The sequence below is a fragment of the Ambystoma mexicanum genome, chromosome 5q (assembly GCF_040938575.1).
Source record: "Ambystoma mexicanum isolate Mex_15411 chromosome 5q, UKY_AmexF1_1, whole genome shotgun sequence".
Lineage (NCBI taxonomy): Eukaryota > Metazoa > Chordata > Amphibia > Caudata > Ambystomatidae > Ambystoma > Ambystoma mexicanum.
The window spans coordinates 164,243,478-164,262,160 of NC_090933.1; the positions used below are offsets into that span (position 1 = coordinate 164,243,478).

The 18,683-nt window shown below is 43.6% G+C and overlaps 1 protein-coding gene across 4 annotated transcripts in view; it reads right to left on the reverse strand.

Annotated features, from left to right (window-relative positions):
• The window catches only part of NETO1 (neuropilin and tolloid like 1), a 1,259,189-nt gene that overhangs the window by 713,030 nt on the left and 527,476 nt on the right, over positions 1–18,683 (reverse strand). The gene's annotated exons all lie outside the window — the stretch shown is intronic.

The following is an 18,683-nucleotide window of genomic DNA, read 5'->3' on the forward strand; positions in this document are numbered from 1 at the left end:
CAAATTCATTTCAGTGCTAATGAATAGATTAGAAGACAGAGCGTAGACTCTCTTATCCAAATAGGAACCTGACTTTACTGTGCTAATGAAGCCAGGCCTCATAGTGCAGAATGGGCAGGGACAGCAGAAGATGTGTCAGGGCTTGTGGGGACCATTTCAACATGATGTTTTGGGGCCCTCTTGACCTGGCATTTTTGTTTCCTAATTGGCATGAAGGAACCTGTCATTAAAGTGCTTACTGTGTATAATTAGACAGATATCTAAACTACATCAATCTTAGCAAGGCACACACGATCCAGTGCTCTTTCTATCGTTGGTATTCTAGCAGTTGCACGTTTTCGTACCCCTTATAAAACCAGGACTACACATCCCAGAATGCAAAGAAACAGGACATAATGGGATTCACTGACTTGACATGGCTAAAGTTGAGCGCAATGATATAATCAGACTTGGAAATGTTCATTAGCGGAATGGAATATGGCGTTGGTGATGATTTAGAAGTCAGTGTTCTTTTTGGCTACTTGTTACACAGATGGTGAGATGTAAGGCATATGACAAAATTGTAAGACATGGCCATTGTGTTCTGTACACAGAACATGCCTGGCAATGTCTCAACTACTTTCTCCCCTCTCCTTATCAAATATAATTGAGGTGTCTATAAGAGAACTGTCTCTGCTGGGACCATTACTAATCATAATGCATGAAGTAGGATGCTACAAATTGGGAATGTGTTTCCATGTTAGTAGTAGGGGCCCTCTTTTGTCTCATGTTAAATTTGGACAGGTGGACAGGCCCCCTGTTTTCTGTCTTTGTCCTGACCCCCTTTGATGTGCTTTGATATTAACTTATTGTTGATATCGATTTTACATCAAGTGTATATTTTGATAGGAAGTGTTTTTTTTATTAATATTAGTTTTGTATATAAATGAACATACATGTTATGTCTGTAGCACCATCTGTAAAAGTGTTGTTTGAAAATGAATATTTTTTATAAAAATATTTTTATATACATTTCTATATAAAACATGATTTTTAATGTTAGTTGTTATATACATTTCTATATAAAAATATGATTTTTAATATACATTTTATACAACATTGTTTGATATCATTTTCTGTTTCATATACATGTTATTTATTTTATTTTATTTACTGTATTGTTATAGTTGTCTTTAGTTCCAAAGAACTTTTACAACTGTTACATTTATTTTACATAAAAGAGTCATATCAAAATTCATTCAATTTGTCATAAACTATCAACACATCACATATTACAATAAACATATAAATAATTACTGTTAGCACCTCATCAAAGTCAAATTGGCACTGTTGTTATCTACAATAACACCTTACAGTCTTACCAGTCAGTTTTGCCAAACAATAGGTTTTGCCGATAGATGCTCACTTGGTGAAAAATCACTTAAAATGTTCTGTATCCCAAATACATTTCCATCATATGGTTTACATTTTCTTCTCGTTTTAATAGTTCGAAAAAAAACAGACACAGCTTTCAGCCAAACACTTTAAAGTGCTATGTGCTAAGATTCTGTGGGCGAATTAAGCCAAAGGAAAAAGCGTTCAGTTTGGATTAAGGCATATTGATGTACATATCGCCCATCTGTATACATATATAATGATGCAAATACTGGGCACCCAGTGAGAATGTGTCTTGCTGTCTCAAGAATTTCAACTAATTTGCATATAAGGCAATAGTGTTGAGTTTTGAGCAATTGCCATTGGGCACAATATATTGCCCGCACCGGCAGTTGGTTAGTCCTCATCAATAAGCGGAATCTGCGAACATCAGGATTGGGGCAACATAATAAGTACATTTGTGGGCGGAAGTAAATATACACAATTCCATCTAATTGGTGGTAGTTGTGAAGCAAGCTCATATATGTAAAGTTATTTTCCCAATCTTTTTTCTTCCATTTTTATTTGAATGCAAATTTAACAGTTTTATACCATCCACAAAAGGCTCGCTCGATTGACCAATTTAATTGAATGTACAATTCTCTACATAAATCGTCATATATATTGGCGCAATGAATCTTCCTCAATTGAATTATATTTTTTCCTAAGATTCGTAACATGTGACTCTCAGGATGACAGTTTGTCTTCAGAGGAAGCAGACCTTTTTGTTGAAGGATGGTAGCTTTCAAAGATAATAATCTGAGTACAATTCTAGTATATTGAATAGAGCAAGAAGGCGGTAGACTGAGTATAGTTTGCCAATAATAACATCCTTCTATTTTATCGAGCCGTTAAGGCCTCCAACCCATAGGCAATCACCGGTATCTGTACACTGTTTGTATAGCATCATTACACCCTTCAAGGAATAACCAGAAGAGTTTGCAACAAAACTATCTATGAGCGTCGTTATCTGTTTTGCTCGTCGTATCTTATTTTCAATGAGGGGATGATATCCAAGTCCACTGTCCATGATCACGCCCAGATATTTATGGGTTTCGGCATACTAGATAGTCCCCCAGCGGTATCAGGTAATATTTTCGCCAGCAAAAATATCGCCGTACATATGTTCGTCGGGAACCCCGCACATAAAAAAATGATGCAGGGGTTGCAGGGGTTTCCCCCGCAGGGTCCATGTGTTATTTTCGCTGCAAAAATATGGCGATATTTTTGCATCGCAATATTTTTGCGGCGAAAATATCACATGGCACCCCCCCAGCTTAGTTCCATTTTAGGCCTATACACCTTTCTTGCAGAGAACAGCATTATCTGTGTTTTTTTTTTTAGAATAATGCTCAAAGAATGTTCAGCAGCAAATCGCCCAAGATCAACAATAACGAGGTCATCAGCATAAAGTAATACTGTGACCCTTTTTGATTCAAATTTGTCTGGACAATTCGCATTATCTTCAAGGTGCTTTATTAGTCACGCTAGATGGAGGTTAAATAAATGAGCCACTAATAAGCAACCTTGTTTGGTGTCTTTATTGATCTTAATAGGTCTTTTCAATCGACCTTCATTGTCCAGGCATTTTTGAGCACTGTTATTGGAATGAAGCTTAATTAGGATATCCAGTAGCCAGCTCGGACACTTCATTTCTGATAGTATCTCCCATAACTTCTGTTGGTTGACATTATCGAATGCCAAGCTGAAATCTATGAACGTGACATAGATTGCTGGATTGGTGCTTTGTTTTACTCTTGTTATTATCACATCTAAGAGACAAATGTTATACGTGTTACTAGAGTCAGCTCTAAAACCAGACTGGAATGGATGTAGGATTTGGTTTCCGGGAGCTACTGAATTCAACGGTTGCGTGAGGGAATTTCCTCTTACTTGTTCAGTATTTTCCACACAGAGCAAGTATCTCTTCCTTTAAGGACTCCCATCATCAGTTACCACTTAGCATTAATCTTCTCATCTTTTCTATGTTTTCACCAACCTCTATAAATGTTATTCAATGTTTTCCTTTTTATGTGGTAGACATTCGTAGGTAAATTCTGCTTTTGTATTTTACAAAGCTCCTTGCGATGGAGATGCTTCACCACTAACACTAACAACTCTTCATCGTAAGATCTATTCAATCTCTTCCAAGTGTCAATGACAGGGGTACCATAAGCAGAGGCAACTTCTGTTGTGTTTTTTTTAATCAAGTTTTCAATTTCATCACTTTTCATAACGTTGATATCAAAGTTCAAAGTAACAAATAGTTGGCGAATTCTTTGAGACATTTTCTTAATTTTTGCCACATTCCATTTTATTTTGGAGCCACTGTTGTTATCAATTATATTCTTGAGGCCCCTTTCATTGGCACCCGGTAAACTTGGCATAGATTAGGGCATGATCACTTCACAGCAATTGGATCACACCAAAATCACTCATGCAATCAAGCGCAGGAGCATTGCCCCATATGTAATCTAGAGTAGCAGATTTGCTGCCACTAAACCATGTACATTTCCCAGGGGTGTCGCTTATTGATCTCCCATTAAGTGACCATATTTACCATTCAGCCATAAAGTTCCTCCAAGCAACACCCCTTTCATTACTTGTGGGCTTAACCATCACATTTGTCAGTGCAATGTTAACAAACCGTTCAATCATCGTCATAATCCCACACTTAGCATTATAATCACCACCAAGAATTATCATATTGTTACCTACTGTCAAGAGCCATTCTTTGATAATTGAGTCTATAGATTAAAATATCTCATTAGTGCATTTTCTGCTAGTCGGATCATAAATGTTGATGATAAATACATTGGGGGTTGCAATATTTAGCCTTTACTTGAATTGCTAATACATTTTCGTTTGTCTGTTTGAGCTTAATTTCTCTCACATAAAAGTCATGGTTTACCCCAATTGCAAAGCTGCCATACCGTCTGTCTTTGGCTCCTTTTATTGCATTATGTTGAAATATGCAGTGGGTGTCTCTATGATAATCCTTTAGTAACCACGTCTCTTGCAGCATAAATATAGAGTATGTAATAAGACGATCAAGAGATGCTCCCAATTTAAGAAAATGTCTATGGCCTTGCGTCTTCCACGAGGCAATCATAGACACTCATGGTTGCGCCATTTCCATTTTGCTCACTAAATTTGTTAGCCATCTCCAGCCTGCTTGATTATCCGTAACAATATCAGATTGTACTCTTGGCTTACTCACTACTTTAGTTTTAAAAATACAACAATGTTCGCATTGAGACAGTTGGTTGGGGACTAAAATATCTTTGTCAAGTTCGTATCCAAGGAATTCAAACGATTCTTCCTGGGATCGAATAAGAGTAGCTGTCACAGGGAGGACACAATGCACTAATGTTATAACCCCAAAGTCTCATTTCATTGGTTGTATAAATTCAAAGTCACAGGACTTCAATATTCTTAGTGCAGGTATTTTAATGAATAAGTCAACCAACGCAGATCTATTTATGGTTTTGTTTGTTCTCTTATCAGTTTTTTTCGCTAATAGTTACCACTCTGTTATTCAGCAGGCACACACGATCATTCACCAATTTCTTTCCCAACCAGTTCACCTTCAGTCACAGTGTTTATATTCTTTACCGCAATCACAGGACTGGAGTGAGGAGCCACCTTATTATTCGTCTTACTCACAGATCGATTTGACTGTTCCAAGATCCCCCTTTGTTTAAGCGAGTCCTTATGATGTTGATAAAGTGTTTCTAAAATCTCGCTATGTTTCAAGGATTGAAAATAGATCCTATCACATCATTTTATCAATTTCTTTTAATTGGAAGTGCATCTGGTTGCCTCAGGGTAGCATGTTATTTGCTACGGGAATTCCTTCTTTCTGTTTGGTATCATTTTGTATCGTTGGTGTAGCACTACTATCACTGATATTAATCACTTCATTTTCCAGTGATGCCTCAGTAGATTGGTGGCTTGCAGGTAAGGTCATTGGGAACAAGGTGGGAGTACATGACACACGACGGGAAGTTCTTGAATAGTTGTATAGCAGCTTCTGATTTGAAGACTCAAGTTTTCCATTAGAATGCTCAAAACGGACATCCTGGGCTTTGGCAGCAGCTCATTTTGAGCCGCATAGACGATAACAGAGATCCAGTTGTGAATTATCATTGATCGCGCCCAATGATGTAGCAGATAACAAACTAATGTTGGCATTTGCCTTAGTTTCATGCATTTCTGCCATTAATATTTTTTATTTCTTTGACCGCCGCAGTAGCCAACTCAACATTCCCAGGCTTAAAAAAATCAGTGAATTGGCCAGGGACTTTTATAGCTTGAGACATCGTTTTATGTGCGGCAGATTTTACAGAAGACACATTGGCCCTCATTCCGAGTATGGTGGTAGTCATGGCGCTATTTGCGCTATGACTGCCTCCCATACCGGTACCGACTCCGGTTTGGTACAATGGGGATTTACTGGTCCATTCTGACCTTGGAGGGACCGGTAAGTCCCCATTTACCAAATCATTCCCCATTCCCATTTGAGCCCCCAATGTGGAGGGCGCAAATAACAGGCTTGGCATTCTTCAGACCAGGCGTTAAGGAAGGGACCCGCTAAGGGACCTCGTAGTAGGGCGGTAAGGGATTACCGGCACCGGTCTGCTTACTGGTGCCCGGTATTCCTTACCGCCCATATCGGAATGAGGGCCATTATCTTTATAACTACTACCATTACTTGGGGAATAGTATTCTTCATGTTGATGCCCCCTGTTTTTACCATATGGTTTTGTTTTTGTCAGATTGTAGTGCTTATTTTTACTCATAGCCTTTACTGGCATATTCAACGTGCACTGCACCAACTGTTTACCTTATACTTTTAAAGTCCAAACGGTTCAGTTGTAATCAAGGTGTTGAACGTGTATATACAATTACTTCTGCATGCAGTGCAACGTGTAACAGACACAAAACAGATGCGTTGGCTGTACGCTAGTGTAAGAACAAATAGTTTATGGAAAAAATCAAAAGGATGGTCGTCACCTCGATCTTTCTCACACCGCCAAACACACTCTCCTACACACTCTACTTCACACTCTGTGTGAGCGGCTATCTAGATGTAGAGACTGCAGAGTCATGCCAGAGTGGTCAGTTAATGCAGAGAGTAGAAAGACTGCTGATCCAAATGCAGTAACAGTAAAATCCACAGACCAATGTACACAGGAACACCGCCAAACCAAACACACTCTGCTACACACTCCACTTCATGTTCCGTGTGAGTGGCTATGTAGAAGTAGAGACTGCAGAGCCGTGCCAGATCGGTCAGTTAATGCAGAGATTAGAAAGACTGCTGATCCAAATGCAGTAACATTAAAAACCACGGACCAATGTTCACAGGAACACACCAAACACACTCTTATACACATTCCGCTTCATGCTCCGTGTGAGCGGCTGTGTAGAAGTAGAGACTGCAGAGCCATGCCAGAGCGGGAAGTTAATGTGCAGAGTAGAAAGACTGCTGATCCAAATGCAGTTAAAGTAAAAAACACGGACCAATGTTCACAGAAACACTGCCAAACACACTCTGCTACACACACAACTTTTATATAAAAATGATTGGCGTCAATTAAAATTGCTATCACCCGGGGGAGGGACCCCTCTGTGACATCAGCAACGCTTCACTCTGCAAAAACCTAGATTCACAGTCCCATCTTCAGAACGCACTTCACTCTCGGCACTCAACCGAGCAACACCGTTGAGCGATGCTCCCATCTTTATATCGATTTGATATAAAATGTATATTCGCTTATATCAAAACTAATATAAATTAGAAAACACTTCCTATAAAAATATACATATGATATCAAATCGATATCAAACATTTTGTATATCTTTTTTATATCAATTTCATATTAAGTTTATATCAAAACATGTCAAAAAGGGCTGGGACCAAGACCAGAAACAAGGGGCATGTCCACATGAGACAAAAGGGAGCTCCTTCTACTACTCACGTATATGATATGTATGTTATATGTGTCCAGTTGGTTGAGTTCTTATTTTAATTGAATCAATTGTATCGTGATTTTGAGTTTGACTATGCACTTCCTGTGATTGCACCTTCTGTGAAGTCATTAATGTCAAAGGTCGTGTGTTGTCACACCATGTGATGAATATGCAAATTAATGTACACTCGTAACAATTTTGAAAAATGTATACCACTGCTAAAACACACTGCCGTCATCCAAAACTAATACAGCTGTTCGGTAAGGTTCTGACCTAGGGTGACTAATCGGCACCTTGGTGGTATTTCCCACATTTGGGGCAATGAGTATCCTCAAAGGGCAACCTCCACATAAGAGGCAGGTCCCCACTGAGATCTGAATGGCACTCACTGTGGATAAATGGTCATGTCATCATGAAAATAAAGCCAGAGTTTTGAGGGAACTCTAACCATAGGCAGAAGCGGGATTGTCTACCCAACAAGAAAACGTTTATATAAATCATTGCTAAAGCTTTCAACATCACCTGCTTTTTTGGTCATTATATTTCCAAATTGGACCTTCTAGAGTGATGTTGTTTTAGTCACTCAATATGTATTACAATACAATCAACTACCTATCTTAATCAAGCTTGCACTTGCAGGCATCTACAAATCCTGTGAATAAAGCCTACCACTTCAATACCATGGCAATGACAAATACTGCAGGCATTTGAAGTAAAACTGGCCATAAACATTTAAACAGAGATTACGTTTTCAGGTAAATGAAAAACTGTATCCTGGCGTACTACTTAAATTGGTAAACTGAATATAATTCTCATATGTCTTTGCAGGAGCCACAGGCCTTCTCTTTGCATTTAGCAAACCATGTTCTACTGAGGGCCCAATTCATTGAATTACCTGCGCGGAAAATAGGGTACTTGCATGTACAACTCCGTGCAAATACGCCTTTGTCGATTCATGGAATCAAATGCGTGTGACTTTTCCGGAACTTGCGTGAAGTTCGCACTGGCTCGGCACGTCTTTGCGAGCCATCGAGGGCTCTGCGCAAGACTCCAAGCAGAGAGTGGGTGTGGCTTTCTAGAGGGCTGGGAAGGGGGACGAGACACCAAAAATGGGGATGAACTTGCAAAAAAAAAGGGGACGTTCAGAGGGATGGCCTGCAGGCAGTCCCTCCCACGCCCACTATTTCTCAGCATGAGACATTGGATTCAATCGCGCAACATCTCGGCTGGGAAATGGCCATGCAAGTCCTTCATACGATCCGCCACACGAAGGCAGGCGTAAGTACACTTGTGCGTAATATTTTCAGCATGCTGGTGGCTTTGCAAGTCAGATTTTGGGGTGTGTGTACTCAATCGGGGTTCTGATGTAACTTAGGGGTGCGCGTGAGCAGTTTAGCAGGATGCAGGTATGTTTTACAGGGATTCGCACGCAGATTTCCTGAGTTATTGACGAGTTATGATTTTTTTATATGCATGTTGTCCGATTGCCGTATACAGTTACGGGGGACCTTGCGCAGGGTCCCCGAGTTGCAGGCCTGCTTACGGGGGACCCCACACACTGGTTAAAGGGTGCGTGTATTTGCGACTGGGGGAGCGAGCAAAGGTAGCTGTTCTGGCTGTTCATGCTTTGCGTTTTGGGTGCGCAATTTGTGAATACAGCGACTTTGCACTGTGAATTCCATGAATACACAGGACACACATTTTTCTTTCAGCACACAGGCTCACGCAGTGTCTTTCTCATCGTGCGGCCCTTTCAGGATTTCTGTGCACATTTCCATGAATCAGGCCCTTAGTATTTTCCTCTGCTCCGTATTTGTAAATATGTTCCCATCCCAATAACATGGAGCCACCAATTGGAGCCTCTAATTAATGTTTTACCATATTGTGATAGACATTTCTACTATGTTATATTATGTTAATACCAGTGTAAGCAACCTTATGCCTGTCGTCCACTTCAAACAGTTCCACGATAAATGTTTACGGAGATACTCTAAGTAATCCAATCTGAAAATGTCAGTTATTTTTTACAGGACTACAGCAGTGTCTGTGGATAGTATGATAGTGAGCCCAATTCACAGTACCAATGTGTGTATGCAGTAGTCCTTATCTGCTACATGTTTATTATTCCAAGCTTAAAATGCAGCTAGGGGTAAATCGTCCTAATGTATCAGTTAACCGTTGACCACATGCTTGCCTGCATAGGACCTGATGGCATATATTACATTGATCTAGTTCGATTTTGCATCAGTGACTGGCAATTCTGGACCAATATTAAAACAAAGCATAATGTGCAAAATACGGTCCTTGCTTTCTTCAGTAAGTGCAGTGCAGTCTATTGCGAAGTGTCCACTCATTTCCATGTAAATCAGCCCAAGTGTCACAGCGAAATTGCCCAAAACCGCCTGTCTACCGAGCTAAAGTGCCTGTCGCTTTTGCACATTTTGAGATCCGGGTCCGAGCGTCGCCCCGACCTGTGAGTGGAACACATATACCACACTGATTCTGCCAATTAGCAACATTCTTGATTGTATAAGGTATATATTTTCCTGCACAGAATGTTACGCAGCTCGAAATTTCTACTCCCTGATTTAAAAAAAGTATTTTAAAATGGTGCAATCCCATTGAAACACACGTCGTAAATCAGGCCCCAAGTGTTGTTAGTTTGCTCAGGTTTACACAAGAGTTAGTGTAAGGTGGTGTACATATTTTATCATTGTTCAATGTCATTTATTTTTAGTTTGCCCACAGTTCCTGCAGCAAAGAATTAGTCCAAGACTTGTAGATGGTGTAAGCCTTTCCTGCTTGACATCTTCATTTCTCTTCCCTCCTTTCCATCATTTATTTCTTTACCCCTTTTTTTTCTTCTCGTCATCATCCTTTCTAATGTATTTTCTTTGCTCGATATTGAAAAAGGGAACGAGAAAGATAGCTTGAAATGAAGGTAGAAGGGGCTAACTCTGCAGTGTTATCTCCTTTACCACCTTTGATCGGTGGTGGGACAATTGGAGGCTGCGTGTTTAGGAATTACACTGTACAAAATTAAATCATGTGCAGTGAATTATTAATGCTATGTAATACATTGCAAATGCGCGCCTGCTCTAATTTACCACAAAGTTAAAAAAAAAAATAAAACACACCAAAAATAGTTTATGTATTCAAACCCCTAGGGATGAAGTTCTGTTTAGTGGAAATCTAAAACGAGGAGCAAAAATGTATTTCTCATTTATTTGTAATTCAAGAAAATGATTTCAAGCATAATGGTGATATTTCTTCCGAAAATAATTTATTAAAATGGCATTGCATTTCTTTTCTTTGCAGTGCAGTTTGGATGGCTGGATTTCCTTTGGGTAATTCCAGCATTCCGCTCAGCCGCTCAGGCATGCTTGCTTGATTCGTCTGAGTCTTAATTCTTTTGAAGACTCCTCAATCCAATTTTCCAGTTTTAATTTTACAAATAGGATCTTTTAGGGTTCATTAATGATAGAGATTGGGGTTGTTTTTGAGTGTTGCCTAATTACTTTAAAAGATTGGAATGTGGAATTTGCAGGCTAACATGTAAATGTGTTTTTCTATAAATATGTTAATGTTTCATTTTAAATCATTTAAATCGTCTAATATGAATGCCCCTGCAGGGCCACTTTGCAACTACTCCTAAACTATGTAGGCTCAGCTTCCAGGGAGGCACATATGTATTCAGCTGTCACTTGCTGCAGTCACTATGTTCAATCTTCTCACATATCGACACACAATTTTGATTTTCAAAACACACATGACCAAACATTCCAATTACTTAAACATGCAACGTTAATTAGTTGAACACAGAGAGAATAATCACATGGTTATTGAACATATCTAAATAAAATATCGTGTCACCTGGAACACATGCATAATACACAAACATTGAAGTAATTCCCGCAATTTCATTAAATCAAGGTACGTGATGTTTAACATATTAAAGAATGTTTTGCCTGAAGCACAAACCTATGCATACCAGGGAAATTAAATGTATGAGACTGCCTAAAGCAATACACATTTTTCCTGCCACACACTTTTTTTTACACAACTCCAACTTCGAGACAAAGGCAGATAAGACAAGTTATGTCATGAAGGCAAACGGAATAATGTTAACGGACCAGTTTTTTTGCTTTTACTTCTCCTGGGATTACCCCGAGCCACAGTTTTATTCCATTCTTTAATCAATGACAACTTGTTTTTGCAAAGTTTTGTTTTCTTTTTTTTCTAGCCTCATTTGTTCGAGTAGCCTATTAGCAGATCATTAACAACAGGCTTACTGTGGATCAATCCGCTCTGGCATTTGGCCTACATGAGAGGGAAATCCTCCCGTTATTTGTTTGATCTTTGTACACTGCTTGAAGAGTTATTAAATGAAACCTGATTGGTAGTGCATTCTGCTCCAAAGTTCTCTGCCAGAAAGGGGAAGATTCCGAGATTCCAGGCGGATGGAAGCTCTCTCCTGACCCATCCCAAGGGTATATTTGGGATGACCAGCTGGCTAGACAAAGTCTACAGCCACTGAGACACTGGCACTTAGGACCCTGCTCACTAGAGGTAACAGAACCCTTCAAGTACCTTCCACAAACCTTCCTTGTTGGCAAGGGCAGACAGAAGGACTGGCCTTGCCCTGAGTCCCTGAACTGGGTCACCCAGTCACCAAAGAACCAAGGAAGGAACCCCTGGCTCCCCCTGCATCACTGAACTGCCTCAAAACGTGATTGAGCATCTTTGATGCCGTCCAAGTGCTGCAAGGGAGTTTCACTTAATCCTGACACCAAAGCTACACAGTCTGTCCATCAGAGCCCTGCCTAGTATTCTAGCACCCCCAAGTCAAGCCCACCTGCCTAGTTGCCCACCTCGTTGAGCTCGAAGTCATCTACGCAGCAGGACCACAATAAAGTATGAGCCATTCAATCCCACTCACCAGTGAATGCAAATCACTGCTCCACAACATGTGCCGACAAGTCTCCCAGCGCCGCTAACCCAACATCTCCTGCCATTTTACACTGCCTTTCACTCCCAAGCTGTCTCCACTGCCGAATAGCACTGAATCGTTAAAATGTGTTTCTGCCCCTTTCCAACTCGTCCCTGGCTCAGCATGAAAGCTTCCAGACACCTGGCTCGACACTAAAAAGCCTGTTTTGGCAACATGGAGAACCAATACCAGAAATAAAGACATCTGGAGAGGCTGTGACGCCTGGTCCACCTTAAATACCTTAGTAACATGTATGCCCCCTGCTTTGTCATTTTGCAAGACATTTGCAATAAATTTGACATTTTTCTGAGAATTTTTTCTAACAACCGTTTCTACAAACCCAGAGTGTGCCTTTATATTAAAGTCTGTTTTCCTTGTGCTTTGCCTTACAGGAGTGGGCCAGTATTGTTTTTATTAGTTGGGAGCATTTTTGTTAGTTTTATTAAAGATCCTACTTTTATAGAACCTTGGTTGGATATTCTTGGATTGCTTCTGTACCAGCTTGTTGGCTGATGCGTACTTGTGTATAGTCATTGGAGAAATAGTACGCTTGTATGTAATAATTGGACAGATTCCTGTAAAACAGTTCACAACTAGCAAATCAGATCTGCAGACACAGGAAGAGATCAGCTATTAGTGGAAAGAGTCAAATGATGCACATCAGTTAATTTCCTCTGTAGGAGGAGCTGAGTCTTGGATGCAGTTGATCAGTATATTAATGAGTAGGGTTTTTACACTGGCATGTTTTTCTTTTTGGGGGGGTCTGGAAAAATGGTTGAAATGCAACAGGAGTGGGTTTTGCAATTGTCATTTTTACTTCATTTTGAAATAGAATGTGGCGCATGTGGCTCGTATGCTGGTAAGGTGTATTATCCCGGTTGAGTTAGTCCCAAGGAATTTAGTTTACTTTCGGGTCATAAGCCACTCTGGTATTTATTTATGCCCATTTTAGGTTCATTTCTCAATGGACCACACTGATTGCTTTGGATATTAAAAGTACTGCTCTGAGGTCTAACAGGCTATTGTCAAAGGCGAAGCAGGATTTGGGCAGACCACAGATGAGGAGGATTAAACTGCACAGTAATTGTTGTTGTGACATTGATCACATACATATTACAGATGTGGGGGACATGTTTGTTACCAACTCTGATACTGCATTTTCGTTTGGTTTCTTTGAGGCCCATCTGCTGCGTTGAGACTGTCCTACAGCTGAACACTGTGCCAAGAAAGGCTTATGAGCCCCTCTTGAGAAGTACACAGCTAATGACACTGCTGGATCAGATCAAGGCCCAAGGACAGACGCTGCCTCCAAGATATGACATAGAAAGCGTTTTGCAACTGCGGCTATGCTACTTCCCCCTTTTCTTTGAAAATGACCTTTTTGTTAATATACATGCTTTTTCATGGGCAGAGAATGGGTTTAGCCACTCCATTTGTATATAAGGATGAGCCAGGCCTGGGGGGGCGGGGAGAGCAGAGCAATAAGCAGCCCTCCCATGCACTAGTCTGTTTGCATTAAAGGCCATTTCTCTCTAATGTTGGTCTCTTGTGTATTATTTGTGACTGAGTGCCTGAGTGGTCGTGGGGGGGCAGTAAGAGGCTGTAAAATATTGGTGCTGAAACCTGGGAGCTCCTCTTCCTGATGTGCGTGACTGGGATATATGATGAATAAAGTGTGTCTCACTGTACCTGTTGCACACTTGACTAGGGGACTCTGGGAGTCTTCAGGGACTAAAGGATTCATACAGAGACAGTGGCCCTCATTACGACCCTGGCGGTAAGTGAAAAACGATGGCGGTAAATGATTACCGGCAACGTTTTCCGCTAGGTCCGATCATGACCCGTGACCGTTAACTACGATGCCATTAGCGGCATCGTAGTTAACGCTGCCGCTAACTGCAACAAGTTTGCGCGCACGCGACCCGCCACGCCGTAAATACCGGCACATCACTAAGCCCGTTAAGTACCTTACCGCCATGGTTCTAATTACGCCATCGCAAACCAACCGTAAATGTCCATGTGCAGTGAATCCAGCTGCCACAGGTGCACAGAATCAGCACAGGTGGAGGCAATACAGACTCAGGAAGTACAAAAAGAGCACACCCCACCCCTTCCCACACCCAGTCACACTCCATAATGATACCAATAGGACTAGCAATGATGGGGCCGGAGGACCTGATAGCAATGCAAGTGCTACAACAACAACAACAACAACAGGCTGCACAGAGGAGACGCAGGAAGAGAAGGAGGGCAAGGCAGGGCCACAAGCCCCACCAGCACAGCCAGTGGCACCACACAGGCAGCCCACAATCCCACGCATCAGAGCCAGTCCATTCAACCTCACCGCTGAGCAGATCCACACCCTGTACCGTTTGGACCGGGACACCATCACCGCCATCGTAGACATGACACACAACGACATCGTCAGCATGATAGAAACACCAAACGCCATCCCACCCCTACTGAAGGTAGTGTCTGTGCTCCACTTCCTGGCCACAGGCACTGACCAGCACACAGTGGGGCACTTGCATGGCATTTCACAACCATCATTCTCTCGTACACTGATCCAAGTGCTCGATGCCCTCCTCAAGCACACAGACAACCACATCTCATTACCACGGACTGCCCATGAGATTGCAAACACCAAAGTGGGTTTCCAGGCACTAGCTGGCATACCTGGTTGCATTGGTGCCATCGACTGCACCCATGTGGAATTGGTGGTCCCACATGCCATGGAGGCACCGTACCGCAACCGTAAACTATTTCACTCAATCAACGTGCAAATGGTCTGTGACTCCAACAGGATCTTCACACATTGTTGTACCCGATTCCCCGGAGCAACCCATGATTCAAGGATCCTGAGGAACTCCACAATAGCACGCCACATGGAGCGACATGCAGGCCCAAGATCCGGGCTACTTGGTGAGTCTAATGTCATGACCATGGAATTGCGAAGTGGGTAGGCGAACGACGTACCAATGCATAGTCCACCTGGCTGTGATTAGCAAAGACAACGGAGCCAGATCATACCCTAATGCATCACAAACCTCAGCTGACACCAGTAAACCTAAGGCCTGATGTATGCAGCCCTACCATGTGAATGAAGGTGTGTCCCAACCATAACACAACCATCTGCAAGTGCATTGAACGAATTCAGACCACAATGACTTCAACAAAATTCACCTACATGCACGTCACCAAACACCATCAACTGAAAGGCCTGTCCCCCATAACTGTGCACGAAGGAGGCACATGACCCCCCTGCATACATTGGTTGATGGCATGCACAACAGTCCATAAGAGCCATGAGCATATTCATGTCGCATAGTGTGAATCAATTAGTGCATGTCAAAGTGGTCCGAAGTAACAGTTGGATGCAAGCCATGGTGGCACGTCAAGTTTTGAGTTTGACGTCATGACTGACACATACATTCTCGCCCACATACAGGTGATGCAGGCTATCCCCTGAAGAGGTGGCTACTTACACCAGTCTGGAACCCACACAACCAGCACGAGGAGGACTTCAACCGTGCACATACACATACCCGTGTGGTGATTTAGCAGGCATTTGGTCTATTGAAGGCACGGTTTCGCTGCCTCAGCAGGTCTGGTGGGGCACTCCTGTTCCGCCATGAGAAGGTGGCAAAGATCGTCATGGCATATGTCATGCCACACAATATGTGCGTCAGGCGAAATGTGGCCCTGCCCCCTGACGCTGAACTGCAACCACCTGACGATGAGGATTAGGAGGGTGTGGATGGGGCAGAACCTCATGGAGGCCGCGATGCACAGGAGGGGCGTGAAATGCGTCAAAATATCATTGACCAATGCTTCTAGCACACACGGCTGGTGTGTGTAACATGGAGACGGCACTTGGGGCACTGTGTGTGTCTGGGACATGCACACTGTGGACTGTACACCAATAAAGCACACATACGAAATGAGCAATGTCCACACATTTGATTTGTGCAAAAGGAAAAAGTGTATTATGAATGTGAATAGGTTTGGCACACACAATCCCCCTCCCCCCTCCCCCCTGAACTCCCCAACACACCCAATCCCCCCTCCCCCCTCCCCCTGAACTCCCCAACACACCCAATCCCCCTCCCCCCTCCCCCCTGAACTCCCCAACACACCCAATGCCCCATCCCCCCTCCCCCCTGAACTCCCCAACACACCCAATCCCCCCTCCCCCATGAACTCCCTGCAAAGGTGTGACGGTGCCCGTGATGAAGTGGGTAATGTTCCATTTGTCCACTGGGCGGCCCCTATTGGCAGCCCCCTCTCCCGGCCCCTGGGGCCCCCCTGCCTGTATTGTGCAGGTTCCTGGCTGACCTGCGGACGGGGCTGGTTGCGGCTGAACTTGCAGCGGAGGAGGTACTGGGCTGCTCGGTATGCCGCGTGTCCATTATTGTCTGTACAAGCTCACCAAGCACATTCCGCACTGCGGCTAGCTCCGCACATATGTCTTTGCTTGCGGATTGCATGGCTGCCTTGACAGTCTCAGCACATCTTTCCATGTGTGCACTGGCACCTCCACAATCAGCAACATGCTGCGTGAGTAGTGAGGACAGTTGTTGTTGCCTCGTCATTATTTGGTCCAGCGACTGTTGGAAATCTGGGGCATTGGATGTTGCAATTGCCGGGGTAATTGGGCTACTCCCTTCCTCCCCTCCTCCCACTGGGCTGGGAGTGGCTGGCCATGACTCTTCAGGGGATAGCCGCTGTGTACCGTCTCCATGCAGGCTACTTAGGGACAGGTGGGGGGAATTAAGGTTGGCAATGGGGGGACCTTCTGTGTCATCCTCCTCATTCCCCACATCGCTGTCAGAGCAGGCTGCGATGGCAGCAGTCTCCCCAATTGTACTGCTCCCCGCAGACACATTCCCCTCAGTAGGCAGCAGTTGTTGTGTGTCTCCGGTGGGTGGTGCCATGCTGCTTGCCTTGGGGATCATTGCTGCGCTGGGCTGTTTTGCGACAGGCAATTTTGGCTGCTGTGGTTGGTCTTTGGGTCCAGCAGAGGTGGAGGGTTGGTGGGCTCTTGCCTCTGGCCTGGCCTTCTTGGCAGGTGTGGTGCCACTCTCATCCCTGCCGGTGTCCGAATGGGAGCCTGTGGTGGAGCAGAGGAGGGAAAGTGTTATTGATGGGTCAGCTGACATTGAGCAGGCATTGTGATGACTGCCATTAATTTGAGGGATAGATGGTGCACTATGTAGGCTGTGACATACAGGTTGTCTCCCTTTTGGGTGGGTTGAACATGCAGGAATGTGGGTGCCTGCTGTGGAGTGTGCATGCTGCATGTGTGCAGGGTGTAGGTCTTCTGGTGATGTGTTACGTTAACCCTATAGGGCAACATTGTGATGCACATGTAAGTGGAATTCAGGGGGTTTTGCATGGCTAAATTAGAGGCACCTACCTGTGTCTCCTGATGTCGGGGCTCCTCTCTCCATTCCACCGACCCCCTCGATGGTCTACATGCCGATCGTCGAGGCACATATCTCCTCCCATGGCTGCATCTTAATTGGGGAGTCTGCTCCTCCGCCAGTTGCCATGCCCATGTTGCGGTTGGCCGACAGTATGCTCCTTACTCGGAGCCGGAGGTCATCCCACCTTTTGCGGCACTGTTTTGAGGTGCGTGCGGTGGTTCCTACAGCGCTGACCCGCTGTGCTACGAGTTCCCATATGGCCTTTTTGCGGGCTATGGCTGTACTTGTCATTTCTGCAGAGAAGACGATGTCCGCCTTTTCCTGTAGCATTTCAGCCAACATTGTTAGTTCCTCCCTGCTGAAGCGGTCCTGCCGCTGCCGATCGGAGGCTTTTTTAACAACTTTTGGCATTGTGGGGATGCGTGGATGTGGCTGTAGCTTTCTGCAAGGTCTCGGGGTAAGATGTGCAGTGGTAGTGGAGGATTACAATGGATTGTGTTTTTAAAGATGGCCGCCGTGCTCTTTCCCCTTCCGCCGCGATGACGCTACTTCCGGTTCCGCTTACTGGCAGTCAGCGCTAATTACGGTGACCGCTAATTACGGTGACCGCTAACTACGGTCAGTGCTATGATCGGTGGCTGGGATGGCGGTAGTGCACCTTACGCGGCATGCAATGCCGGTAGGTGCCGTTTTGGGAGAATTTACGCCATGGCGCTGTTTACATTACCGCCATGGCGCAATGCTCGTGCCCAATGGGTCGTAATGTGCCGCTTTTTACGGCTTCGACCCAGCACGGAAATGTTAATTGCACCACGGCGGTAATGTATGTTACTTACCGCCAGGGTCGTAATGAGGGCCAGTGCCTCAGAGTGCTAGAG